The sequence below is a fragment of the Scyliorhinus torazame genome, chromosome 11 (genome assembly GCF_047496885.1).
Source record: "Scyliorhinus torazame isolate Kashiwa2021f chromosome 11, sScyTor2.1, whole genome shotgun sequence".
NCBI classification, from domain to species: domain Eukaryota; kingdom Metazoa; phylum Chordata; class Chondrichthyes; order Carcharhiniformes; family Scyliorhinidae; genus Scyliorhinus; species Scyliorhinus torazame.
Window position 1 is genome coordinate 56,764,550 of NC_092717.1, and position 12,850 is coordinate 56,777,399.

The window sequence follows — 12,850 nt, forward strand, 5'->3', positions numbered from 1 at the left end:
CAGTTTGAATTCAACTTCGTCTCCAGCCAAATTGATCGTGCCTCAATTGAAATCCATGCAAATGATGATTTTGAATGGGACCCTGGCACGCGATGCAAACTTCTATTTCACTGCCAGCGAGGGACTCCGCGGACCATGGCGCTGGAAACAGCACTGGGTGCAAACCTTGATTTTTCAATCACTTGCAATTCTCCGCACAATCGTAATTCACGATTCCAGTGTTGCAAAAGGAGAACTTAGCCTTCAGTTCTCCGAATTGAATTGAATCTACGAGGGGCAGGTATAATAGTGGCCAAATGGTTATCATGTATGTGTGGACATGTCCATGTTGGGTAGAGGCAGGAAGAGAAATCAATGGATCACTGGGAGGCCAGAATCAATCAATTTGCAGATGTTCTTTCAATATTGAAAAGAAAAATATCGAGTGGGTACTTGTCTCATTGGTCGGGCAAAACAAATCGACTGACTGGCCTGGATTCTCCACCCGTGATGCTGGCGACACGGATCGTGATTGGGTGGAGAATCGGGGGTCCAGCCGAAATTGAGGTTCGCGCCAGGCGCCAAACCGACCGCTGTGCTCCAGCACCCGCCCCCCCCTCCGCTGCCGGTGGGATCGGGGTTCGCACCCGTACGCTGCAGTGAATCTTGTATAAGGTACGTAGTGCTGCCACTGTGTGCAGGTGACAGAGGAAGTGAATATTTAAGGTGGTGGATATGGTGCTGATCAAGCGGGTTGACGAGGTACAATGATATATAGAATTTCTGAACATTCATATTTGAAATCTTTAAAAAACTAGTCAGTAGTGAAGAAAATTGCGCATTGCGCAAAAGAAGCATTGCGCAGGTCAATGAGACATAGCCTGAGTGAGTGAGACACAGACAGAGTGAGAATTTGGTGCAGTGAGGTCATTCGGTGAAGAGTGGGAGAAGGTGCTTTTTCCCTACTGTTTTGTTCTCTCTCTTTCTTCGTGCCTAATTTCGGGAGCCGTTCGGAGGAGGAGGAGCAGTCTCTTTGAGTATAAAAACCTAACTGTAACTTCCTGTTTTCCAGTTTTTTTTTCCAAAAGTGACGTCAGAGGGAAGCTGTGATCTGATTGGTTGATAGCAAATCTGCCCCAAATTTAAAAAAAAAACACAGCTAAACTCGTAAACTTAAATTAAACTAATTAATTAATTAGTGATGGCTGGTCAGGTGATGTGCTTGAGCTGCTTGATGTGGGAGCTGGCAGATCCCATTGCGAGCTGCAGCGACCACATCTGCAGTAAGTGTTGGCTGCTCGAAGAGCTCCGGCTCAGAGTTGATGATCTGGAGTCTGAGCTCCAAACACTGAGGCACATCCGGGAGGGGGAGACTTACCTGGACACTGTGTTTCAGGAGGCAGTCACACCTGTCAGAGTAAGTAGTTTAAATCCTGCCAGTGGCCAGGGACAGCAGGGTGTGACTGCAAGTCAGGCAGGTAAAGGGAACCAGCAGTCAGGAACTCAGGAGCCTCAGCCCTTGACTCTGTCCAACAGGTATGAGGCACTTGCTCCCTGTGTGGATGGCGAACAGGGCTGCAGGAAGGATGAGTCAGCTGACCAAGGCACCATGGTTCAGCAGGCCATTCAAGGGGAGGGAGTAAATAGGCAGGTTGTAGTTGTAGGGGATTCTATTATCAGGGGGATAGATAGTATCCTTTGTGAGCAGGATAAAGAGTCCCGCATGGTATGTTGCCTGCCCGGTGCTAGGGTGCGGGACATCTCTGACCGGCTTGAAAGGATACTGGAGAGGGAGGGGGAGGATCCAGTTGTTGTGGTCTATGTCGGTACCAACAACATAGGCAAGTCTAGGAAAGAGGACCTGTTTAGAGATTATAAAGAGCTAGGATTCAAATTAAAAAACAGGTCCTCAAGGTTCATAATCTCCGGATTACTGCCCGAGCCACGTGCAAATTGGCATAGGGAGGCAAGAATAAGGGAAGTTAACACGTGGCTGAAAGAGTGGTGTGGGAAAGAGGGGTTCCTTTTCATGAGACACTGGCATCAGTTTTGGGACAGGGGGGACCTATACCGTTGGGATGGTCTCCACCTGAACCGAGCTGGGACCAGTGTTCTGGCGAAAAGAGTAAACAGGGTGGTCAATAGGACTTTAAACTAAAGATTGGGGGGGAAGGGAAAGGCAGGGAACCAAGAGGTGAAGTAATCAGTGGGAAGCGTAGCTGCTTAGGAATACAAAAAAGCACGAAAAGACAAAACTCAGGAGAGGTTACGATAGTCCCCATCCCACAAAATATGACACAATGTATGGAAAGGCTCAGTAAACCAAGATCCACCACACTAAGAAAACAAAAAGGGACGGTCAATAGAGAATTAAAGGTGCTATATTTAAATGCGCGCAGTGTACGGAACAAGGTAGATGAGCTTGTGGCCCAGATTGTGACTGGAAGGTATGATGTGGTAGGCATCACAGAGACATGGTTGCAGGGGGTTCAGGACTGGCATTTAAACATCCAGGGATTCACAACCTATCGAAAAGACAGAGAGGTGGGCAGAGGGGGCGGGGTTGCCTTGTTAATGAGGAATGAAATTAAATCAATAGCACTAAATGACATAGGGTCAGATGATGTGCAGTCTGTGTGGGTAGAGTTGAGGAACCACAAAGGCAAAAAAAACATAATGGGAGTTATGTACAGGCCTCCTAACAGTGGTCAGGACCGGGGGCACAAAATGCACCACGAAATAGAAAGTGCATGTCAGAAAGGCAAGGTCACAGTGATCATGGGGGACTTCAATATGCAGGTGGACTGGGTAAATAATGCTGCCAGTGGACCCAAGGAAAGGGAATTCATTGAATGTTTACAGGAGGGCTTTTTGGAACAGCTTGTGATGGAGCCCACGAGGGAACAGGCCATTCTGGACTTAGTGTTATGTAATGAGCCAGACTTGATTAAAGATCTTAAAGTAAGGGAGCACTTAGGAGGCAGTGATCATAATATGGTCGAATTCAATCTCCAATTTGAAAGAAAGAAGGTAGAATCAGATGTAAAGGTGTTACAGTTAAATAAAGGTAACTACAGGGGCATGAGGGAGGAACTGACGAAAATCGACTGGGAGCAGAGCCTAGTGGGAAAGACAGTAGAACAGCAATGGCAGGAGTTTCTGGGAGTAATTGAGGACACAGTACAGATGTTCATCCCAAAGAAAAGAAAGGTTATCAGAGGGGGGATTAGGCAGCCATGGCTGACAAAGGAAGTTAGGGAATGCATCAAAGCAAAAGAGAAAACCTATAATGTGGCAAAGAGTAGTGGGAAGTCAGAAGATTGGGAAGGCTACAAAAACAAACAGAGGATAACAAAGAGAGAAATAAGGAAAGAGAGGATCAAATATGAAGGTAGGCTAGCCAGTAACATTAGGAATGATAGTAAAAGTTTCTTTAAATACATTAAAAACAAACGGGAGGCAAAAGTTGACATTGGGCCGTTCCAAAATGACGCTGGTAATTTTGTGATGGGAGACAAGGAAATAGCTGCGGAACTAAATAAGTACTTTGCGTCAGTCTTCACAGTAGAAGACATGAGTAATATCCCAACAATTCCGGAGAGTCAGGGTGCAGAGTTGAATATGGTAGCCATCACAAAGGAGAAAGTGCTAGAGAAACTAAGAGGTCTAAAAATTGATAAATCTCCGGGCCCAGATGGGCTACATCCTAGAGTTCTAAAGGAGATAGCTGAAGAAATAGTGGAGGTGTTAGTTATGATCTTTCAAAAGTCACTGGAGTCAGGGAAAGTCCCAGAGGATTGGAAAATCGCTGTTGTAACCCCCCTGTTCAAGAAGGGAACAAGGAAAAAGATGGAAAATTATAGGCCAATTAGCCTAACCTCGGTTGTTGGCAAGATTCTAGAATCCATTGTTAAGGATGAGATTTCTAAATTCTTGGAAGTGCAGGGTCGGATTAGGACAAGTCAGCATGGATTTAGTAAGGGGAGGTCGTGCCTGATAAACCTGTTAGAGTTCTTTGAAGAGATAACAAATAGGTTAGACCAAGGAGAGCCAATGGCTGTTATCTACCTTGACTTCCAAAAGGCCTTTGATAAGGTGCCTCACGGGAGACTGCTGAGTAAAATAAGGGCCCATGGTATTCGAGGCAAGGTACTAACATGGATTGACGATTGGCTGTCAGGCAGAAGGCAGAGAGTTGGGATAAAAGGTTCTTTTTCGGAATGGCAACCGGTGACGAGTGGCGGGACGCAGGGTTCAGTGTTGGGGCCACAGCTGTTCTTTTTATATATTAACGATCTAGATGACGGGACTGGGGGCATTCTGGCTAAGTTTGCCGATGATACAAAGATAGGTGGAGGGGCAGGTAGTATGGAGGAGGTGGGGAGGCTGCAGAAAGATTTAGACAGTTTAGGAGAGTGGTCCAAGAAATGGCTGATGAAATTCAACGTGGGCAAGTGCGAGGTCTTGCACTTTGGAAAAAAGAATAGAGGCATGGACTATTTTCTAAACGGTGACAAAATTCATAATGCTGAAGTGCAAAGGGACTTAGGAGTCCTAGTCCAGGATTCTCTAAAGGTAAACTTGCAGGTTGAGTCCGTAATTAAGAAAGCAAATGCAATGTTGTCATTCATCTCAAGAGGCTTGGAATATAAAAGCAGGGATGTACTTCTGAAGCTTTATAAAGCATTAGTTAGGCCCCATTTAGAATACTGTGAGCAATTTTGGGCCCCACACCTCAGGAAGGACATACTGGCACTGGAGCGGGTCCAGCGGAGATTCACACGGATGATCCCAGGAATGGTAGGCCTCACATACGATGAACGTCTGAGGATCCTGGGATTATATTCATTGGAGTTTAGGAGGTTGAGGGGAGATCTAATAGAAACTTACAAGATAATGAATGGCTTAGATAGGGTGGATGTAGGGAAGTTGTTTCCATTAGCAGAGGAGACTAGGACCCGGGGGCACAGCCTTAGAATAAAAGGGAGTCACTTTAGAACAGAGATGAGGAGAAATTTCTTCAGCCAGAGAGTGGTGGGTCTGTGGAATTCATTGCCACAGAGGGCGGTGGAGACCGGGACGTTGAGTGTCTTTAAGACAGAAGTTGATAAATTCTTGATTTCTCGAGGAATTAAGGGCTATGGAGAGAGAGCGGGTAAATGGAGTTGAAATCAGCCATGATTGAATGGTGGAGTGGACTCGATAGGCCGAATGGCCTTACTTCTGCTCCTATGTCTTCTGGTCTTATGGTCTAAAATCATCCATAGATTTTTTTCAAAAAATAAGCACAATGTAAGCATACAGAAAAGATAAAGAGAAGGAGTGTTCCACTGGTTTTTCATCAAATGGACTACAGAACAAACTAACCCACCTGGTCTACTGGTAAATGGATTTAATGCGATCTGGACTGGCTTGGACATGCCTGCTGATGCTGTTATATCCCCCCTCTTTCACGCTTCTCAGTGAATCTCCCATGATCTTACTCATCATTAGTTGGAGGGGTGATGTGCCATTTCCCCTCTGGTTACCATGCTCTTATAGCAATCATGCACTTCCAATGGATCGACCCATGATTATGCTTGGGGAAAGCACTGCAGTAGTTTGCCATGGCCTACTGCAAGTATGGCTGACCAGGAAACTCTCCAACTCTTTGTCATCAGGTGCATTGAATGGAGTTACAGACTGATAATCAACCCATTTGACCATGTTACGAGCATGCTTTCCATGCCCATCGTGTCCTGCAGTGGGAATTAAACCCCGAGCTTCTGGCCCAGAAGTAAGGACTCTACTGTCATAATATGCAGACATGCAGATAATGATATACCGACAGGCAGCTAATGAACACAGAGAACAGGACATGATCAATGAGCAGGCAGGACACTCAGGGGTGGTATCTCACTATAAAAGGCACAAGGCACTCGTACTCCGCCTCTTTCCACTGATGAACATCTACAGAGTGAGTCAGGATGTATGTACAGTATCACACCTCCAGCACGTGGCTAAGAGCTAGTCTGGTTCAGTCAGACAGAGTAACCACACTTAGGTTAGCAGAGAGTCGAACTCATGAGAACTGTGCTACTGGTTCAATAAATCAGATTGAACTAACTTCAAGGTCTTGAGTATCTTTTGGTTAAAGCTGCATCCAGTTGCAGCCTGTGTTATCCCAGAGTACATAACACGACATCTACCACTATGCCACAAGACCTTCTGATTTGATATTTAGCAGTGTTTATTCTAACAGGCTAAAATAGGTCACAGTGCCACCTATGTCGCTATAAAGATTGCTGCCAGCTTTTACTTGCCTTTCACTAATTTCTTTTTTCGGAAGTTGTAATGCCATTAGGGGATGTAAGAATAGGGAGCATTACTCTAATAGTATCAGCCATTCATTTCAATGAGATAGAATATGACATAATTATCAATTCAATCATCACAGCATGAGCTGCACATTCAGTTCTTTCTGCTGCAATATTAATCCCAGCCTCAGAGGAACACCTCCTACTAAATCAGTGACAATTTCTTCTCTCACCACACCACCTACCCGTTGTGAGGTTATCAATTTTGTGTCAAATTATGGCCAGGTTGTACACCTAGTTAAAACGTAGGCGAAGACTACCAAACTTACTTCAGACACGAGACTTCCATTCATCAATGTAAGCTCTATTAAAGATAAAAGGCTTGAGGATAGAGAGTTAACCCATTAACCTACCCTGAACCTAGTGTTGGAGGCCCTTGTAATTCTTCATGCAGGAAATAATCAAAAAGAAAATGGGTTAGTTTTTTCTCCAGGCAGGCTCTCTAATCACCCGATGTTCTGATGTTCACCCTGCCCGGGTGATCCAGTGCGTCCAGTAGCCTTTCCTTAGATGTTTGACTGCAGTACATGATTTTGAGTAAATGGGTTAACCTGTGGGTTCTGTTTATTGGCTGGCTCTCATTTATGGGTGCTTTTTTGGATAAGAACACTAATCAGCACAAAATACATTCATTAGCCATTGTAATCTCTCATGAGTTTTTTTAAGGTGTGGAGCTATAAACTGGATACTTGTCCTGAGGCTGATTTACAGGACTAATGATTTTTTGTTGTTACCATGGGTACCAGTTTTTTTTAACAAGGCTGCACTGTATTTAGAAAAACAGCTTTTATGATAATTTCAGAGAGTTTTTATTGGTCTTGTCCTAAAGCTATACAGTACATGGGAGAGAAAATAACCCAAATTGTTATCAGTCTTTGGGTAACAAGTGCACTGCTTTAAGCTACATAAGCTTCCCTTTTGTTGAAACCTTGTGAATGAACGGCACGGCTAGTTGTAGGTGAAGCAGTTCTTTAAAGATCCAGCGACCAATGGCTATATACCAGACAATCATCTGCCTCTGAAGCGTCATGACCAAAACTGGTTGTGAGCAAGAGGATGGTTATCACATAGCTACAGTAGACTTAACAGCCCTGTGCGTGGGTGGAGTGAGCTCTCATTCTTGAGAGCAGCAGGGGAGAAGGAAAAAAAAATCATGTCTTCCAGGAAGGCAGATACATAGCAGCGTTGAACTGTGAGTTTGTGAGAAATAAAAACCTTGGCGTCTGAGATTTAGCTGAGGTAAGAAATTATATTCATTTTTCAAAGTGCTTGTTAGTTTTCTTGTGGATTGGTTTTGACATGTTGTGCATTAATAATGCTTCAGCACCAATGTTCAAAAACCAAAATAATACATAGAGATAGTAGTTCATAAGTTGTATTCCTTCTTCCGATTTGATGTCATGTTAGTTTTGAATGCTGATCCGTCAGTGCACCGTAAGCACAATCTGTGTGAAGAAAACTGTTGCAGGAAAGAAAATGCCTTTTCCTTTATTTGCTGTGTTTCACTGTCTCTTATTCCTGAATCTTATCATTCTAGAGTATCCAGCACTGTTCCACACTGGAAGCTGAAACACAGTAATAAGGTCAGCTGTGCTTGCCAAGCCATTGTAGCAGCCGCAGTTGCAAAACAGGCAGGGTCTCCACTGTGTTCAAGATAAATGTGCCCAGCCCATATTTATAGGAAATTGTGAGAATAGAGCAGCATATAAAAGTTGTTTGTGGCACCACTCCCTTCGTGAATTTCAGTGTCTCAGTCAGTGCTCGTTTGGACTTTGTTATTCAAAATCGTGAACTCTGAAGATCTCCGATGAACAGAAAAGTCCTGCTTTTAAAATACTTCAGACTTGCTGATCTTAGAAATTAATTTGTTTGAAATTTCTGCCAGAAAGAGAAAAGGTAATGTGACAGTAATGGATTTTGTAAAGTTAACAAGTGTGGTGCATACCATTTCACTTAAAGCTGATAGTGAATTTTACTAATTGAATGATCAAATGTTATAACAGCATCATGAAAGGACTACCGAGATTTGCTTTGTTTTGAATTATGTTGCGAGTTAAGAGTTTTGTTACCTAGACAACCATGACATCTTCATTATAGGAGCAAGCTGTACTTGAGCATCCACCATAGTGAAATTTTTAGTATTGTTTAAATAATGTAGGAACATGTTGTGCAGAGGTTGCAAGCATGAGTGAACGAGACAGATAATAAATGTATTTAAGCCATGGGAAGGGCACAAATGAGATTTTAATAAATCTCATTGAAAACATTTGACAGCTATCGATCACCAGCACAACTTTGACACTGAAGAGTTGTTATCAAGTGTGTAAATAATAGAGTGTAAAACTTGCAACTTCTTAAAGTTTGATTCAAGGCATCAAAGGACTATTGTTGCAGAGCATGAAATATTTTGCGGACGGTTGTGCAGGTAGTGTGTAAGCAAATGCTCAGTATTCCTTTTTCAAATATTCCTTTTTCAAAAATATTCCATAAAGAAATGTTTTCTACTAGCATAAGGGAGTGGCAATTTTGGAAAATCCAAGTCTAATTTTAAAATATCGTTTTGCTCTACATTTCTCTGAGAAAACCTGAAAAACTAGTTGTAGAAAAGAATTGCTGCATATCTTTTGTTTCCCCCAATGTTCAAATATGCATGAGTTGCTGGCACTTAATGTGTTAAACTGGGTGAAATCAGTATTATATTTCTGGTTGTTGATTTAAGATTTTCAGGTTTAAATTTAAGTTGTTTATGATCTGTGACTGAGACGTTATTTTTTTAAACCCACAGTGGGTTAGTTCAATTATATGAAATGTCTGCTTTATTTTAATATTCCGTCACAATCAGCCATGTTATTTTTGTGGTGTCAATGGCCAACTCCCTAAGAATGGTCTTGGTAATCCATAATAATGAAGAATGCAACTACACCTTATTGTATTGTCGTCCCCTTCTTCGTCCTGTAGTAATGGGAATGTTCTTAGGCTTATTCATACAACACAAATATGCAACAGTGTCATTACCAGCTCATATTTGTGGTATGTACTATTTTTTTATTTTATTGACTGTACTTTTGAAAATTGTTGCAGGTCAGTATGTTTAAATGTTCTAAATATATATTATGAATTTGAACCTTGTTCATTGGACTGCAATTTCGCTAGTGTCATGTGACTTTATCCACCCCTTTAGCAATAGAGATAACCTTTTTATCTGCAAATTAATTAAAAATTGATCATCTTTTAACAAAGGGTAAGCAGTGCACTGTACTTGAAATCCTCAGTAACAAATATCAGTTTGGTAATTGTCTACCAATATCGCCCGAGTGAAATTTGCACCTTTTTCTCAAACTCAAACAGTTCAGTAGGGATTTACATCATAATGCAAATAGGTCATGAGAGCACCATACATAATTGGCAGGGCAGCTAACCAGAATACACATTGCCGAGATTTTGTTTTGCTTGTTTAGGAAATGCTGAATAATAAAGAGAGCTTTTTATTGCTAAAACGTGGATTTTAAATATCTTGCAACTCAAAATTTTGTCTGTTAGTTTACACGATAAAATATCGTAAGGAGCTGCGACAGAATCTAACAAAGTCCATGAAAAATTGATGGTTGGATTTCTATCAGGAATCAAGATGGGTCTTGGTGGTAACAAAGGAAAACAAAAATAGCTTTACTCGTTTGAAGGTTTTTATAATGTTCGCTAAGCAGGCTCAACTGCAAATTCCTACAGGTGAATGAAGATTCCAACTCAACAATACCTCCATCAACAGAATGACTCCTTGGGGGGGAAAAACATCAACATCGGTTATCATTTTTTGTGTAACGATATTCAGAACTGATTGTTGCTGTAAATAGTGCATTAAAATCAAAGATTTGAACTGCTTGCAAAAACTGATGTTTAACTCGGCAAGGTACGTACTGCAAAAGCTAGTGTAAGAGTTCCACCTTAAGGCAGGTTTTATATCTTGCAATTATGACTACGAGCAACTTTGTAGGCACTGTTGCGAAAGGAAGTCAATAAACTACATTTTCTAGTATTTATTGTGTATTAATGGTGTATTAATATGTAGGTTTTCAAAACATAATCCCCAAATTCTTTGGTTTCTGATATTCGGGGTCCCAATACTCACCTATGTAAGCAGACATGTTTTCCATCTGGGGATTATATGTGGGCAGCATAACGCACTGGAAATTCTGTGCTATACATATTTTGCACATGTTGCCTTACATTGTTTCTGATGTATGCTAAAAAAATTAAGTTTCTGCTATAGTATATATATATTTTCTTCCAGATAGCTGACTCTGCTTTTTTGAAGTTAAGGCGGGAGATCTCTGGAAATGTGTTAATATCTACAGGATATCCAGGGGAGTGTAACGATATTTGCAGAGGTCCACCCCACCTCCTGCACAAACCCAGAAAGGTTTGAACACGATTGAGAGACATTGTGATGGTGAAATGCTGACACGCTTTGTAATTTGTAGGGAATGTTCCCGTTTTTGATGCTACTCGCAATTACTGCTAGTCCTCCTTTTTATTGTGTTTGAAGTCTTTTCGATCGATTTTGATTTTAATCATTTGCCATCCTGTCATCAAATATGCAATTTCCTGCTCTCTTTTCAAGTGTCAGTGGTGACTCAGTGGATTGAACCCTCACCTCTGAGTCATAAGGCTGTCCCACTCGGGCTACTGCTGGACTACTGGAGATTCAGATGAGGTATTAAATTGTGTTCCATCTGCCCTCGCCAGCAGACGTAAAAAAATCCCGAGGCACCATATTGAGGCAGAGCGCATGAGTTATCCCTGCTGTCCTGGCCAACATCCACATATTAATTTCGAACATTGTGGGGCAGCTATAAAATGTTAGTTCTCATTGGTGTCCTTAAGGTTTAATTTGGGCCAGTACGCAATTTCTCGATAACCCGCAAATATCTACACGTTTTTGAGGCTGAATACTTCTAGACTAGTGTTCCATTTCACAATCAACTTTGTACATCTGTCCTCTGCGGGAATTCACGTTATTTAGATATGCATCCAATCTTCTAACAGTACATCACTGAAACAAATTGACAATTGAGTTGAGTTGATCATGTAGTCAGAGGGCCTGGCACTCACTCACTGAAGTGATTCTTCAGTGGAGAGCTTGAGTCCGGGATACGCTGTCATGGTGGTCAAAGGCAGCTCAACAACGACACTCTGAAGTTTTAGGAGTTTTGATAACAGTTTCGAGGAGGAGCAGTTTTGACAAACTGTCCAGCAAAACACACAATGACAAACCTGATCCAGCAAGGCGGTGATTGCTTTCTGCGATCCAATTAGTCAACATGTTTCTTCTGCCTCCTTGGTTTGTTCAGACTTCAAATTGCTCAACCCAATTGTGATAGTCACAAAATGAATCCTGAGGACACCAGTGGCTTAGCTAGTCATTATTGAATAGCATTGTTCCCACTGTTTAAATTCTGAGGAAATGTATTTGCCTTTTCGTGTTGCATAGATATTGTAAAAGAAATTGATGGGGTGAATAGAAGAAGTCTATTTCTCCTGGGTAAGGATAACAGATCATCAACATAAAATTATCTCCAAGGGAAGGAAAGAGAGGCTTGAAGATTCGTTTTTACAAGCGATATTGTTGGAACGTTGAATGCTTTATCACAGTGAATAGTTAAGGGACAATTCATTGGGATTGATTTTCTGCCTGGCGGGATTCTCCGTTCTGCCAGAGGTGCACCACCGCCCGCGGGTTTCACATTAGCCAACGGTGGGAATGGAAAATCCCACTGCCAGCAACAGTGCACCGCCAAGAAACATGCGGCTGGATATGCGGAGAATTTACCCCATTTATTTTTTAAGGGAAGAGTAGATGAACAGAGGAAATGAAGAGCAATGTGTTTCATTTGGATTGCTCTTGCAAAGAGCTGGAAGAGATGCAATGGGCTGAATGGCCTTCATCTGTGTGGTAAACTCCATGGTTGAAATGGGGAGGCGGTGGCACAGTGGTATTGTCACTGGACTAGTAAATCAGAAACCCAGGGTAAAGCTCTGAGGACCCGGGTTCCAATCACTGCAGATGGTGACATTTTAATTCAATAAAAATGTAAAATTAAAAGTCTAATGATGACCATGAAACCATTGTCGGTTGTCATAAAAACCCATCTGGTTCACTAATGTCCTTTAGGGAATTAAATCTGCCATCCTTACCGGGTCTGGCCTACATGTGACTCCAGATCCACAGCAATGTGGTTGACTCTTAACTGCCCTCTCAAGGGCAATTAGAGATGGGCAGTAAATGCTGACCCAGCCAGCGATGCCCACATCCCAAGACCAATTTATAAAAAAACCCTTTGGCAATTGCTGGGAATCAAAAAGGTTGGCAAAATAGTGCGCAAAGGCATCAGGGATAAGTCAGTGGCAGGAAAGTTGGAGGATTGGAAGCCCAATTGAACCACTTGAATAGTCAATGAGGGGCCATTTCCCACTACTGCAAGCATTTTCGGTAGAGGGACCCCGCCACATCCTGAGAG

General features: G+C 42.2%; 1 protein-coding gene across 12 annotated transcripts in view; it reads left to right on the forward strand.

Annotated features, from left to right (window-relative positions):
* LOC140385293 (cAMP-regulated phosphoprotein 21-like) overlaps positions 1 to 12,850 on the forward strand; it is a 646,047-nt gene that overhangs the window by 230,952 nt on the left and 402,245 nt on the right. For 3 of the 12 annotated variants that reach the window (XM_072467300.1, XM_072467305.1, XM_072467311.1), the window contains exon 1: positions 7,249 to 7,574. The exons of 2 other annotated variants lie outside the window; for them this stretch is intronic. The gene's annotated coding sequence lies outside the window, so the exon portion shown is untranslated. Of the gene's footprint in view, positions 1 to 7,245; positions 7,575 to 7,934; positions 8,232 to 12,850 lie in introns of those variants that run through there. 7 more of the 12 variants (XM_072467307.1, XM_072467308.1, XM_072467304.1 and 4 more) reach the window with 7 other exon arrangements.